The sequence below is a fragment of the Castor canadensis genome, chromosome 1 (assembly GCF_047511655.1).
Source record: "Castor canadensis chromosome 1, mCasCan1.hap1v2, whole genome shotgun sequence".
NCBI lineage: Eukaryota > Metazoa > Chordata > Mammalia > Rodentia > Castoridae > Castor > Castor canadensis.
The window spans coordinates 118,138,217-118,154,938 of record NC_133386.1 but is presented as its reverse complement, the minus strand read 5'-3'; positions in this window follow the sequence as shown (position 1 = coordinate 118,154,938).

Below are 16,722 nucleotides of genomic sequence, written 5' to 3'. Positions count from 1 at the left end.
GTTGAGGCAGTTCTGGGTGACCCATTGCAGTGGCTGTGGTGGAGTGCAGCTCCAGTACTGGGGTGGTACAGTGTTCTCTGTGTGTGGTAGCAGGCCATAATGTTCCAGCTCTGCCCTGGCCTGGGACTCTGGGCACGGGTGACTCCAGCTCCTCCCCAGTCCACCCTGCTGGCTCTGCCTGTAAAGTGGCATGTGGTGTGCAGCTAGCTCTTGCCACACCAAGATTGATCCAGGGTTGGAGCTGTCAGACCTCACTCAGCAGGTTTGCCCACTCCTATGGCACCCTGGCTGGCGTCTTGTCCTCGGCAGGGGATCAGGGTGCCAAGCCATTCCCACTCATCAGCAGCATGGTTTGCTCTCTCCCCCCTATTCTGCCGGGGTTGGTGCTCAGTTTGCAAAGTGGGGTCCAGAGCAAGACTGGCTTTTGTCACAGAAACACTCAGGAGAGGGTGGGGGACTAGGGGTTTGAGTGGACTGGTGTGCCTGGCTTAGGGTGTGCTCAGCTGGTAGAGCTCCTGCCTCACCAACGTGAGGCCTGAGTTCAGACCCTAGTACTGCCAAAAAAAAAAAAAAAAAAAAGGAAGAAAGAAATGAGGTTCTTGTCAAGTTCTATATATTTCCACTGGGGTGCAGGGGAGGGAGGTATAGCAGGTATAAAAGAAGAGAATATGTACCAATAGATATTTTTAGAATTTTATCCTAAGCACTTTTAATGGAAATTACAAATCACATGGAAGTGATCAAAGGGGTTGACTATCACATTCACAGTGACTGAATTTGCTCTAGGGTGTGTGTTAGTCACTGAAAGAAAGAGACCAAATTTCCTAAAATAACATTCCACGCTTTATAATTTATCATGTTTAAAAAAACTTGCCATGACTCCAGAGGATCAGCTCCTCTTAAAAAATAAACATATTAGGTATTTGCTGTTGACTACCCCTCTAATCTTAGGAGGATTTAATCAGGGGACATTCAGTCCTCGTGGATGGTGAGTGGATAGCCCACTGGAAACTACACCAATATCCACGCTGACATCGTCCCCCTGAGCTGCACTCAGGTGGGGAGACCTCACTGTGGAGGTTGGTTATGTAGGAGGCAGTTGTTTATAATATTAAGTTCATATCCATGTGTGCATTCATTTATTAACAAGTGTTAATAAAATATCCACAGTTGCCAGGATTCTACCAGGTAGTAGAGACTCATTAAGTTAACAAAACAGTCTCATTTCCTGCTCTAATGAAGCTTAAAATAGCAGACTAGTAAACTTACAATTGTAATATATTAAGATAGTTGATAAGTCCTGAGCTAACCAAACAAGATGAGTTTTGTAGTCTCTACCATCAAGTCCATTAAAAATGGGCCAAACACTCTTACTTGGTTGGTGCTATTTTTATTATTTATTATGTGGATAAAGGAAAACAAATGTGGCAGATTAATTTTTCCAAAAATGTTCCCGGTGGTTTCTCTGGTTTCTCAAAGTTCTTGCAACACCACAGCTCCTACTCAGCTTGGAAAGAGTTTTACGAAGTCTCTGATTGAAAGAGTACAGCAGAAATAATGCATGCAACTGCCAAGGCTGGACCTACACACCGTCCAGCTTCTATTTGGCTCTGTCTTGGGGTACCCAGCACTGGAATCTGGGTGCCATGCTGTGAGGAAGGCCAGCTGGGGCTCTCACTGACCTTGAGTTGTGAGTGAGCGCCCTGGCACAACGACAGGTCTTCAGCCCTCGGCCCCCTCAGCTGGTGCTTAGGGGACCTGAGACCAGCTGTCCTCTCCATACTCTGTCCAAATTGTACCTTCTGAGCACAAGAAATGCTGTTGGTGTTTTAAGTCATTAAGTTTGGAGATTGTTTTTGGCATAAATCTGTAGTGGAGTGCAGTGTGCCTGTGTCTAAACTTTGGGTGATTTCCGTGACATGGTTCTTACCGTCCTGTACAGTGAGAAGCTATGCTCTTTAGAACTTGAACGCTAAACTTGCTTACATTTTTCTGTTTCTCTAGACTCATTTCCTGCTATTTATATGCACTATTTATATAGGCTGTTTATTTTCTAGCCAAATGTATCGTCTCACGCTTACCTTTTGCAATCCCAGAGAGTGTTTTGTGTGAGTCATTTTACCTGAGACTAGTTGTCCCTGGACACCCTGGTGTCATGGCTCTGTACATGTGACATATTGTTCCTATGAGAGTGTCTTTCCCTACCTGCAATGACATTTGTCACTCCATCTTTCCAGAAACAGTTCAGATGTCCCCATTATCATGAAGACTCTTCTCTCTTCACTGGCTGCTGTGTATTTCTCATATTCAGCACACTATGTGAATTTTGGTTATAGGTCTTACATGGCATTTAAATTATCAACTCTACTCTGACTTCCCCACCGGGTCTTAGAATAAATGTCTTTTTATTTATGAATCTTTTGTACTTTGTATCTCAGGGTCAAGAACATATTTGTTTCATGATTCTTCATGGTTTAATTTTTTTGAAATACGTTTAAATATTGGTTAAGCAGTGGAATTTTGAGTTGCTTTTCTAAACCTCTTTTTTTTTTTTTTCTCAGTGCTGGGGTTTTATACTCAGGGCTATAGGTAAGCACTCTACCACTTGAGCCATACCTCTAGCTCTTTTAACTTACTTATTTTTTATTTTAACTTACTTTTTTTTTTACTGCTTTTTGCCACAATCCTCCTATCTACACCTCTAGAATAGCTGGGATCTCAGATGTGACACAATTCTTACCGTCCTGTACAGTGGCTTTTTCTTTGAGATGTCTCACTAACTTTTTTGCCTGGACTGGCTTTCAACCCCAATCCTCCTATCTCTACCTCCCAAGTAGCTTAGATTACAGGTGTGAACCACTATACCTGGCTGACCCATTTTTGGTATTTTTAAGAGACTAATGTTGTACACAGGGTAATTATAATTATGTTATAAGCTAGTAGAGTTATGAAGCAGAAATAATATATGCATTTCATGTGTGTCATTATGCAACTAAAATGTACTAACCTTTTTTTATTAGTGTATATTAATTGTACCAAATGTTGTGGCATTTTCACATAAAACATTCTTTGATCATATTCACCCTCCATTCCCTTCTCTTTCCCCCCTCTTGCTCTCCCTGCTCCTTCCCTTCCTTTTCCATAATGTTCTAACAGTTTTTGGCCATAACCAGATTTAGTGAATTTTAGCAATCTGCCAGATGATTAAAGATTTCTTTGCTTATTTCTAAACACAGATATTACCGCAGCTCTAAACCCCGGTACCATGAGAACGAGTTTCCATTAATCTATGAGCTGTAACAAGGGAAAAAATAAGTGTTCTTTATGTCCAGCTGAGAAATGTTTTTTAGGAAGAGTTCAAAACATTTCTGTGCAACAGGATGTTTCATCCAGATGGATTTGCGTGGTTGTTTACAGAAATTCCCTTTTTAAACTTTAAGTGCATCTGTGTTAGAGCTGAACTGTTACCATAGCTGAGCCACAGCTCACTGGGGCCTAGAAAAAAATCCAAGGCCCCTCTTTTATCTTTTCCATCTCAACGCTCAAAGGGAGGTGTCTTACATACATTGTTTTAGCTGTTTACATTTAAAAGGGTTCATTAAGAAACAATGCCATAAAATCAAGGATGCTAGCATTTTAGCCTTGTAAATATGACAACTGGCAGAGGAGTAGAAAATGTGAGAGCTCCTTAGGGAAGTTTTCCTAATCATGAGGGCTGACCAGATGGGTGCTCATGGGGAGAGAATGAAAAAGTGAATAAAATGATGAATTAGGACACAAAAGTACTTAACAATGTGAACTGAATCAAATGTTGATCTTTACAGCTGGAGAGAAAGATATTTTTGTAATGTTCATTCATAGCACTTGCATATTATCTTTAGTTTTTTATTAGTGTATATTAATTGTAAAAACAGGGGTTTTCATTGTGACGTCTCCATACGTTATATAAGGTAGGTAGTTTGATTGCATTTTCTTCCTGCATTGCACACACTGACCCTCCCTCCCCTCCTGAACAGGGAGGACCTGCCACACCCAGTTTATGTCTTTCTTTTTTAGTTTTTCTTTTTTAAAATTTTTTTCTTTTATTCATATGTGCATACAATGTTTGGGTCATTTCTCCCCCTTCCCCCCTTCCCTTCCCTTAACTACCCCACCCTCTCCTTCTCCCCTCCACCCCCTCGATACCAGGCAGAAACTATTCTGCCCTTATCTCTGATTTTGTTGTAGAGAGAGTATAAGCAATAATAGGAAGGAACAAGGGTTTTTGCTGGTTGAGATAAGGATAGCTATACAGGGAGTTGACTCACATTGATTTCCTGGGCATGTGTGTTACCTTCTAAGTTAATTCTTCTCAAACTAACCTTTTCTCTAGTTCCTGGTTCCCTTCTCCTATTGGTCTCAGTTGCTTTAAAGGATATGCATTAATTTCTCTGCATTGAGGGCAACAAATGCTGTCTAGTTTTTTAGGTGTCTTACCTATCCTCTTATCTCCCTTGTGTGCTCTCGCTTTTATCATGTGATCAAAGTCCAATCCCCTTGTTGTGTTTATCCTTGATCTAATGTCTGCATATGAGGGAGAACATACGATTTTTGGTCTTTTGGGCCAGGCTAACCTCACTCAGAATGAGGTTCTCCAGTTCCATCCATTTAACTGCAAATGATAACATTTCATTCTTCTTCATGGCTGCATAAAATTTGATTGTGTATAAATACCACATTTTCTTAATCTATTTGTCAGTAGTGGGGCATCTTGGCTGTTTCCATAACTTGGCTATTGTGAATAGTGCTGCAATAAACATGGGTGTGCAGCTGGCTCTGGAGTAACCTGTGCCACATTCTTTTGCGTATATCACCAAGAGTGCTATTGCTGGATCATATGGTAGATCTATGTTTAGATTTCTAAGAAGCCTCCAATTTTTTTTCCAGAGTGGTTCTACTAGTTTGCATTCCCACCAGCAGTGTAAAAGGGTTCCTTTTTCCCCGCATCCTCGCCAACACCTGTTGGTGGTGGTGTTGCTGATGATGGCTATTCTAACAGGGGTGAGGTGGAATCTTAGCGTGGTTTTAATTTGCATTTCCTTTATGGCTAGAGATAGTGAGCATTTTTTCATGTGTTTTTTGGCCACTTTAATTTCTTCTTTTGTGAATGTTCTGTTTAGTTCACTTGCCCATTTCTTTATTGGTTCATTAATTTTGGGAGAATTTAGTTTTTCGAGTTCTCTATATATTCTGGTTATCAGTCCTTTGTCTGATGTGTAGCTGGCAAATATTTTCTCCCTCTCTGTGGGTGGTCTCTTCAGTTTAGAGACCATTTCTTTTGTTGAGCAGAAGCTTTTTAGTTTTATGAAGTCCCATTTATCTATGCTATCTCTTAGTTGCTGTGCTGCTGGGTTTCCATTGAGAAAGTCTTTGCCTATACCTATTAGTTCCAGAATATTTCCTACTCTTTCCTGTATCAACTTTAGAGTTTAGGGTCTGATATTAAGATCCTTAATCCATTTTGAGCTAATACTGTTACAGGGTGATAAACATGGATCTAGTTTCAGTTTTTTGGAGACTGCTAACCAGTTTTCCCAGCAGTTTTTGTTGAAGAGGCTGTCTTTTCTCCATCATATATTTTTAGCGCCTCTGTCAAAGACAAGTTGGTTGTAGTTGTGTGGCTTCATATCTGGGTCCTCTATTCTGTTCCCCTGGCCTTCATGTCTGTTTTTATGCCAGTACCATGCTGTTTTTATTGTTATGCTTTGTAATATAGTTTGAAGTCGGGTATTCTGATACCTCCAGTCAGTTTACTGAATATTGCCTTGGCTATTTGTGGCCTCTTGTGTTTCCAAATAAATTTAATGGTTGATTTTTCAATCTCTTTGATGAATGTCATTGGGATTTTTATAGGAATTGCATTGAACATGTAGATTGCATTTGGAAGTATAGACATTTTTACTATGCTGATTCTACCAATCCATGAGCATGGGAGATCTCTCCACTTTCTATAGTCTTCCTCAATCTCTTTCTTCAGAGTTTTATAGTTTTCCTTATAGAGGTCATTCTCATCCTTTGTTAAGTTTATACCTAGGTATTTGATTTATTTTGAGGCTATTGTAAATGGAATTGTTTTCATATATTCTTGTTCAGTTTGTTCATTATTAGTGTATAGAAAAGCTAATGATTTTTCTATGTTGATTTTATATCCTACTACCTTGCTGTAGCTATTGATGGTGTCTAGGAGCTTTTGAGTAGAGTTTTTTGGTTCTTTAAGGTATAGGATCATATCATCTGCAAATAGGGATATTTTGACAGTTTCTTTACCTATTTGTATTCCTTTTATTCCCTCTTCTTGCCTAATTGCTCTGGCTAGGAATTCCACTACTATGTTGAATAGGAGTGGAGATAGTGGGCATCCTTGTCTGGTTCCTGATTTTAGAGGGAATGGTTTCAGTTTTTCACCATTAAGTATAATGCTGGCTGTAGGTTTGTCATATATAGCTTTTATAATGTTGAGGTACTTTCCTTCTATTCCTAGTTTTCTTAGAGCCTTATCATGAGATGGTGTTGGATCTTATCAAAGGCTTTTTCTGCATCTGTTGAGATGATCAAGTGGTTTTTGTCTCTGCTTCTGTTAATGTGGTTTATTTTGTTTATTGATTTTCATATGTTGAATCACCCCTGCATTTCTGGGATGAAGCCTACTTGGTCATGGTGAATGATCTTTTTGATGTGTTGTTGAATTTGTTTTGCCATTATTTTATTGAGGATTTTTGCATCAATGTTCATTAAGAAGATTGGCCTATAGTTCTCTTTTTTGGAAGTGTCTTTGCCTGGTTTTGGGATAAGTGTAATACTGGCTTCATAAAATGTGGTAGGCAGTTTTTCTTCCCTTTCTATTTTTAAAGGTTTGATAGAATTCAGCAGAGAATCCATCAGTTCCTGAACTTTTCTTTCTGGGGAGATTCTTGATTGCTGCTTCAATTTCATTTTGTGTTATTGATCTATACAGGTGATTAATATCCTCTTGGTTCAGTTTTGGATGATCATAAGTATCTAGAAATCTGTCCCTTTCTTCAAGATTTTCAAATTTATTTGAATATAGGTTCTCAAAATAGTCTCTGATGATTTCCTGGACTTTGATGGTGTTTGTTGTTATCTCCCCTTTTGCATTTCTGATTTTACTGATTTGGGTTTTTTCTCTCCTCAATTTTGGTCACGTTTGCCAGGGGTCTATCGATCTTGTTTATTTTTTCAAAGAACCAAGTTATTGTCTCATTAATTCTTTGTATGGTTTTTTTGGTTTCTATTTCATTGATTTCAGCTCTTATTTTTATTATTTCTCTCCTTCTATTTGTTTTGGGATTTGCTTGTTTTTCTTTTTCTAGGAGTTTGAGATGTATCATTAGGTCATTGATTTGAAATCTTTCAGTCTTTTTAATATATGCACTCATGGCTATAAACTTTCCTCTCAAGACTGCCTCTGCTGTGTCCTATAGGTTCCAGTAGGTTGTGTTTTCATTTTCATTGACTTCCAGGAACTTTTTAATTTCCTCTTTTATTTCATCAATGACCCATTTTTCATTAAGCAATGAGTTATTCAGTTTCTATCTGTTTGCATGTTTTTTCTGCTGTTTTTGTTGTTGATTTCTAGTTTTATTGCATTGTGGTCAGATAGAATGCATGGGATTATTTCCATTTTCTTATGTTTGCTGAGGCTTGCTTTGTGCCCTAAGATATGATCAATTTTGAAGAAGGTTCCATGAGCTGCTGAGAAGAATGTAAATTGTGTAGAAGTTGGATGAAATGTTCTGTAGACATCAGCTAGGTTCATTTGATTTATAGTGTGATTTAGTTCTAGAATTTCTTTATGGATTTTTTGTTTGGATAACCTATCTATTGGTGATAGGGGGTATCAATGTCTCCCCCTACCACTGTGTTGTAGTCTATATATGTTGTTAGTTCCTTCAGAGTATGTTTGATGAAATTGGGTGCATATAGGTGATAGTTGTTATTTCCTTTTGGTGTATTTCTCCTTTTATTAGTGTGAAGTGTCTTTCTTTGTCTCACTTGATCAATGTAAGTTTGAAGTCTACTTTGTCTGAGATAAGTATTGCTACTCCTGTTTTTGGGGGCCATTGGCTTGGTAAATATTCTTCCAGCCTTTCATCCTAAGCCTATGCTTATTTCTGTCGGTGAGATGGGTCTCCTGTAAGCAACAAATTGTTGGATCTTCCTTTTTAATCCAGTTTGTCAGATGGTGACTTTTGATGGGGGAACTAAGTCCGTTAACATTAAGTGTTAGTATTGACAGGTATGTGGTGATTCCTTTCATTTAGTTGTCTTAATTGTTTGAAGGTTTGATTGTGTGTACCTAAATCAAAGTTACTCTCTACTTTCTTGCTTTTTCTTTTCCTGTAGTTTGGTGCTGCCTGCCCTTTCATGGTTATGTTGGGTTTTACTTTCTGTGTGCAGAATCTGTTGAAGAATCTTTTGTAGTGGTGGCTTTGTGGTCACATATCGTTTTAGTTTCTGCTTATCATGGAAGAAGGACTTTTATTGCTCCATCTATTTTCAATGATAGTTTTGCTGGGTAGAGTATCCTAGGGTTGAAGTTATTTTCATTCAGTGCCTGGAAGATCTCACTCCAAGCTCTTCTTGCTTTTAATGTTTCTGTTGAGAAGTCTGCTGTGATTTTGATAGGTTTACCTTTGTATGTTATTTGTTTTTTCTCTCTTACAGCCTTCAATATTCTTTCTCAGGTGTCTGTATTTGTTGTTTTAATGATAATACGCTGTGGGGTAGTTCTATTTTGGTCAGGTCTGTTTGGTGTTCTGGAGGCTACTTGCACCTGTATGGGACTAGATTTGGGAAATTTTCTGTTATTATTTTGTTGAATGTATTACGCATTCCTTTTGATTGCACCTCTTCTCCTTCTTTAGTGCCCATGATTCTCAAGTTTGGTCTTTTGATGGAGTCAGTAAGGTCTTGCATTTTCTTTTCACAGGTCTTGAGTTGTTTAACTAATAGTTCTTCTGTTTTTCCTTTAATTACCATTTCATCTTTGAGTTGTGAAATTCTGTGTTCTGCTTGTTCTATTCTGCTGGATTGGCCTTCCATTTTGTTTTGCATTTCTGTTTCATTCTTTTTTCTGAGATTTTCTGTATCCTGAGTCACTTCTTCTTTAATATTGTCTATTTTCTACCTGAGTTCCTTTATCTCTTTATTTATTGTGTTATTTGTTTCACTTTTGTGTTTATATAGTGCTGTGCTTCTATGGTTTCTTTTATTTGTCCTTGTGCTTTCTTGGGATTTCTTGAGTGTCTCCTATACATTTTGGCTGACCATATCCAGTATCATCTCTATAAAATTCTCATTGATTCTTTGCAGGATTTCTTCTTTCAGGTTGTTCTTGTGGGCTTCATTGGGTTCTTTGGCATAGTTTATCTTCGTTTTGTTGGAGTCTGGGTCTGGGTGTCTGTTTTCTTCTGGGGGGAAACTGGTTTCCCTCTTTTTCCCATCTTCCCATCATTGCCCTTGCTATTGTTACTGTCTCTGTACTTTGTGCAATTCAGTATTGTCTAGCTTTTAATGATAACAATGGTGATATCTAGAATGGAAGGGTGAGAGGAGAGGGAAAGGAGAAGGTAAAGAAAAAGGGAAAAAACTGAAAACACACACACACACACACACACACACACACACACACACACACACACACCTTGAGCCATCATCATCATTTTAACACCTAATGGTATCTATAACACAGCATCGTTACCAGGAATATTGATTTCTGCCCTAGTTTAACTTACCCTAGATTGTTTTATTGTATCCTAAGTCTGATATCTTATTCCTTACTGGCAATGTCCCAGCTTGTCCCTCTCTCTCATTCCCAATCTCTCTCTCTCCCTACTCCCCCTTTGTGCTATAGGATTATACTTCCCAATACAACATTAAGTACTGTGTTTTGACCCCTCTAACTCTTGTTTTGGGAGGCTACTGGCAGTACCTCCTTCAGGAAGTATGGTAAGAATGTTAAAAACACACATGAAGCATAGTTCTCTTTAGCTATTATTCATCTGTCTGTGGTAACAGATGAAAGATACTAAATGAAATAAGATGCTTGTTTATTAAGTAAGCAACTTGAACTTTACCATAATTTTAATGTAAAAATCTTTTAAGAGGGTACATTATCTTTTTAAGTAACAGAATGTTTGTAGGTGTTTAAAGATACATTTGAGAATCACAGAGGATGCTTGGCAGAAAAGTAGGCAAAGCTGTATTTTTACATAATGAAATTACCCAATAATGTATAAGATTACAAAATTAAATTTTGAAATATTAAAGGAAAAATGCTGTTAATAATAACTATCTTTTAAAATATTTAGTGTACAAGCTAAATGAGAAATATTACAACAAAGTGACATTTTTCTTTAGCTCTTCATCTATGGAATTTTCACTTCTCCATACCATTATTAGTTTCTACTTAGCCTTCCACAGTGGGTCAGGGCCCATGTCTTGTGTGTTCTACCTGGTGTTTCCTTCTATTCTCTTTCATTTCTTGACTATCTCAGGGCATTTTCCATATGGAGCACCATAATTCAGAGTCTGTGTACATGCTTGCACTGAGCCTCATCACAATGCCCTTCAAAATCACCTGCCCAATCAATCTTAATCTTGATGATACCACTTCTTTTTCTAAGGCTTTTTATCATCATTACTTCAATTTAATCAGGGGAATACAGTTAATATGGCATTCTTCTGAATACTTAATTTTGAAAAACTTTTAACTCTTCCATAAGGTGCATCATTGCCTCCCCAGCTAACATTACATGCCTTGGAAGTACTGAGTTTTGACATTTCATTGATGTCATATAACCAACTTTGAACTGCCTGAAATAATTATAGCATGTAAGTAACAGTGAGTAATTTTAGAATAGAAGGTATAAAGACAAATATAGACAGAGGAAATAAATAGAAGTATAGAGGCATACTATCTCTTACCTTAGATTTTATGAGATGATGCCTCCATTTGAGTCCTAAGAAGTGCCCCCAGAATTTGCAATCAAGTATTATTTTCTAAGTGAAGGCCTTTGGGAATCTAAGGTGAATTTCAAGAGTTCAGTTTCTAGTGGTTTTGGTCCCACCTTTCCCTGCTCACACTTTTGCTTCTGACACTCAGCATTGTGTAGAGAATGTCCAAATAAGAGTCCTATTTGGTAAGCACCTTTAAATCCTATATTTCATCTGTCTCTTAACATCTATCTGGAGTGACACCATCTTGAAACCTTGAAGGTATGTCATCTTTACCATAAGGGCCACTCTCCAAGGAAATAAATACTCTAAATATAAAAGGCAGGCCAGTGTAACAACAAGTGTCAAGTCTTTGACCTGCCCACCCATCACTACACATCTTTAGGGTGTGTTGTTCCCTAAACTTTATTTTCTGACCAGAACATTAGCCTAGCACAATAGAATGCTTATAACTCCATTTCTTAGGGCTCTTTCAGTCTGAAGGCTCTTATACCATAAAGATTCTGGCAGTCTGTATCTAGTCAATTAGAGTTTGGGGATGGTGCTAAAATTGAGTGAATAAAATTTTATCTAGTAATCCCCAGAGCATATAAGACAGTGAGCCCTACACTCATCAAAAGAGAATTTTGTTTTAGAATCAGATCTTCTGGATGCGAAAGTTTGCCAGCAGTTCAAAGGGGAATGTTGTCAGAGTACAGTTGGCTTTTGAAAGCCAATTTTGACAAAAATTCAATTTTGACAAAATTGAAATAATTAAGGAACCCTGACATTTTGTTAAAATATCCAAGGGAATCAAAGAACCATGGTGGTGAGAAAGAGATGCATGCTTATTTGAATTCTAATAAGATTACCTTTTTTATTCTAATGATTTCCACAAATATCTCTTAACAAAGAATACAGTTCCTTCCCCCACAGTGGTATTTTGTCTGAAGATGTCAGAAAATATGTTATGGTTTCTACTATCCTTTAAAAATAAAGAGAATTTTGTGTTTAAAAAAGATGAAAAGTTAGATTCATAGCTAAATATATACAGTTTCTAGATATAGGCATTCGTTGTTCTTTAATTTTATTGTGGAAAAATATACATAACATGAAAATTTGCCATTTTAACTATTTTAAGTATGTGATTTGGTGACATTAAGAACATTCACAATGTTGTGTAACCCTCACCAGTATTTATTTCCAAAATTCTTCTACTACCTTGAATAGAAACTCTACAATCATTAAGCAATAAATCCCTCATCCTCTCAGCTTCCAGCCCTGGTAGCTTCTATTTTTATTTCTGTCTCTGTCAATTTGCCTGTTCTAGGTATCTCACGTAGGTGGACTCATTCAATATTATCTTTTTGTGGATGGCTTGATTTACTTACATGCTCTCTCTAATGTTCTTCCATGTTATAGCATGCCTCAGAATTTCATTCATTTTTATGGCTGAAAAATATTCCTTTATAGGTATATGCACAGTTTATAGATCACTCATCTATTGATGGGCATTTAGGTTGTTTTGTCCTTTTGGCTATTGTGACTCATATTTTTATAATTGAACAATTTTAATTATAAGAAATATTATTTAACTTGTTCTTAATATTGATTTCTGTTCCAAAAATTGCCAATTAGTCACACCTTCTCTGAATAATCAGTGTTTTTAAAAGTACAGCAAACTAGCCTAATTTTATTTTATCTATGAAGTAGACTCAGTCCAGAATTTTTTAGAAGGTTTATTATGGATATATTTATTTATTTATTTTATTATTTTTTTCCCAGTGGTTCTTTTTTTTTTTAATTTCTATTTTATTCATATGTGTATACAATGTTTGGGTCATTTCTCCCCCCTTCCCTCTGCCCCTCCCCTTACCCCCCCTATTCTGGATGTATTTAGATGTAACTTTTAAAAGACAGTTGGCTAGAATCCTTCAGTCTGCCAGTATTTTATTTGTCAAGATATTGACCAAAATGGATCTGCAGTCATCATATGTGAATCAGAGTAGCTTAGTTAAAGTAGTTACAGTTCATTTTTCTGAGAAATAATTCTTTGCTCTCTCAAAAATCTAAATCTTAGAAGTACCCAACTGGTCCAGTGATTTTGACACAATACTGTTGAACAGCTGGAGGCCTCTTTAGACAGTTCAGACATATTCTTTAATTTATATTGATATTTTAACACCAGACACTATTGCAGAGAAGATTTCTATGACATCAACAATACTGTGATTGTGGGTGGGGTTTACTGAAGAAAAGGAAGAATGAAGACACAGGAGCAGAAGTGATCCAGGAACATCCATTTTAAGCTGACGATTTGTTCTAACATAAGGTCTTGGATAAAACGTTTAGTGATTTTAAGCATAGCAATGTCAGTAATTTGTCACTGTAACAGGAGAACAGGTCAAGTTTATCTGTTTTTTTTGAGGTGGTATTGGGTTTTTAAACTCAGGGCTTCACAATTGTAAGGTGCTCTACCACTTGTGCCACTCTGCCAGCCTAAGTATGTCTGTTTTTATGATAATAAAATGATTATAAACTGTGATTGCTATAGTTTTGTTGAATTTCATTAGGAATAAACTGATGCTCTTATACATATCTTAGGAAAAATATCTTCTTTTACTAAAAGTTGAGAAAAAGACTAGTTATAGTGGAGCATTTATGTTTGAGCATTTGATCTGGTAAACAAGACACACATCAGGAAAAGATGGCCAGCATCAATAATGGCACAAAAAGGGTGACCTGACTTCTGTGCTATGATTCTTGAGAAGTGTAGCAAAATGAGTGAATGCCATTAGATAGGCTATTCAGAGATGCTATTACAGAAGGGGAGCTTCACTGTACAGAATTTATGTAACACACAGGGGAGGAAATAAATGCCATTCTAGGCAAAGAGACGACTGTAGGGAAGGAGAAAGGCAGGAGTGTTCAAATCATCTTCTCTAGTGGAGACAGATTTTATGCTGGGGTTGAAGAGGAAAATAAGACTGAAAAAGCAAAGGTATTAGATAGTAGAGAGACTTGGTGTCTGTTTCCTAGCATGCTGTAGCAATATTCCACAGCCAGCGTGGCTTAAACAACAGAAATTTATTTGCTCACCAGTCTAAAGGTGACAAGTCTAAGGTCAAGTTGTCATCTGGTTTGATTTCTTCTGAGTACACTTAACTTGTAGATGATGGGCTCTCCATGTTGTACCCACATGTCTTTCGTCTTTGGGAGTACTTCTTTGGAGTCCTTTCTTGCATGTCCAAATTTCTTCTTATAAGGACACTAGACAGATTGGACTAGGATCCATGCTAATGGTTTGACTTACTGACTTCCTTAAAGGCTCTCTCTTCAAGTTCAGTCATATTTGGAGGTATAGCAGGTTAGGAACTAAATAGAAGTATTGGGGGTGTATATATAGTTCAACCTATAAACAGACACACAGGTCAAATTACAAAGAAGTTTTCAAAGATATCATCAGTGATCTGGGATCTAGTTCTATCTGGGCCATTCCTTTTTAGTGTGGCCCTGGAAGCATTGTGAAACCATTTTGGATCTATGTATAAAATAAAGGAGTTGAACTAGAAAATCTCTAAAGTTTCCCTAACTGAAATTTTGCTTGGAGAAATACCTAAAAATATGAAGGTAGACCATCATATCTATAAGTCATTTGATACCACGAGCCAGCTTATTTGTAAGCTATTACCCCAAACATGGCCTCTACTCTAGTGTTTTCCAAAACTATTTTTAGGAATGTTAGTGTTTTATGAGACACTAACAGGTTTTGCTAAAACATTAATCTAAGGTCATAAAAACTCAGGAGATCATTATACTGTAAGACTTTGGCAAGTGTTTAGGTAATCCAATGCACTTTGTAGAAGATACAGAAGCTGGTACTTTCTTCTTTTTCCTTGATGGGACATCACTGACTCCACTCCCACTTCTTAATTTGTATAATGTATATAAGGAACAAAACAGAAGTTATTTTTATTAGAATAAATGTGCTTTTATCTGAAGGCTCTTTTATGCAAAATAATTTTCTGAGACCATTTTAAACAATTTAGGGAATGGTCATTGTAAGTATAGTTTTAAGACAGTCAAAGAGTAATTAATCTTAGCCAGGGACAAGGACTAGGTATCCGGGTGGAATTGAAATGTCAATTGCTTTAGTTTAGTATAGACAAGGCTCACAGTCACAGATGGCTCCCATATATATATATATACTCTTTTCTTGTTATTTGTTCACCCTCAGAAGACTAGATTGAGACAAACCAGTTCTGAACTCGGTGAAGCCTCATTGGGTCCCCAAGCTCTTTTTCTTCTCATGGGGGACCAGGATGGTGGAAGGATACACCATTTAAAGTGGTAATTGTCTGGTGCTGTCCAGGTACTGGGGCTAGAATGTGAGAATGGGACTTACCAAGGAAGAGGCCAATCAACTCCTTCTTTTTGAACCTTGCAGGAAATGCTATAATTTGGACTCTATCTTTAAAAGGCAGATAAATTATACAACAGTTTCCAAGTATACTTGACCAGGTTCTCTTCTTTCCCTCTCATGTCTCTCTTTCTGAGTGTGTGCCTATGTGTAAGAGGGGGAAGGAAAGAGAGAGAGACAAAAACAGAGAGAGAAAAAAAAAACCTTTTCAATAAATTATTTTGAGAGAAGCTTTAAGTTCACAACAAAACTGAGCAGAATGTACAGAGTTCCCAAGTATCCCCTGCTCCTCTACCCATAGAACACATGCTCAGCCTCCCACGAGCAACTCTCAAAACAAGTTTTGTAACCAGTAGACTTTTTACATTAACACATCAGCATCACCTAAAGATCACATTAGGGTTGAAATGTTTATGCATCCACTACTATATTCTCACACAGAGCAGTTGCACTGCCCTCAAAATCCCCTCTGCTGTCCTTGAGAATTCTCTTTTGCTCATATTTACTGGTATTGCGATTGGATCACTCTGGGAAATGCGCTCTAAGACAACTGTGGCCTACAGTATTGAATTGGCAAAAGTGTTATTTCTGCTTTATTGAAATCTGGAAGACAATTGAAGCATCCAAAATATATATTACTTCATAGCTTGTTAAAACTCCCTGACAGTGTAGTGTCTCATCTTATGCTTTGCAGACCATAGTATATTAACATGCATATGGACATTTTTTGGTTTTTGACTATCAAACATCACCAAAGTTGTATGCCAGCCTTCCTAAGATAGTTACAGGAACCATGGAATATTGTAAAGAAATTTTAATTCCAAAATGAAGAACTATATGGATTAATAGGGGATAGTTTGCCAGTAGGGCTCAATCTTGTTTTTAAAAAGTTCAAAGTAAAGAATATGAGAACAGCAATCTTGAAGTCAGCCACTAGAGTACTTCCAAAGCTACTTGTTGGCAGGCAAGACGCTAACTCCTTTGAGCTTCTCTATTATTGCTTGTAAAAGTGGAAGTTTGGACTAAATGCTCTTAGTGTCTTTCTACCTTTAACACTTTCTTATCTTTTTAACCAACACTCCAGAGAACAATAATAAGACCTGAAATTTCATGTACTGCTTTCCTCTCTTTCTCTCTTCTGTTCCATTTCTTTTTTCCTCCCTTCTTTACTATTTTCTTCCTTTCCCTTTACAAATACTTATGAAGCTTTCTATGGGTTCTGTGCACTGTTGGTTGCTGAAGCCACAATGCTGAATAAGACTTTAATTTAGTGAGAGGGGATGACAAGCAGACTGGGAATTAGAATA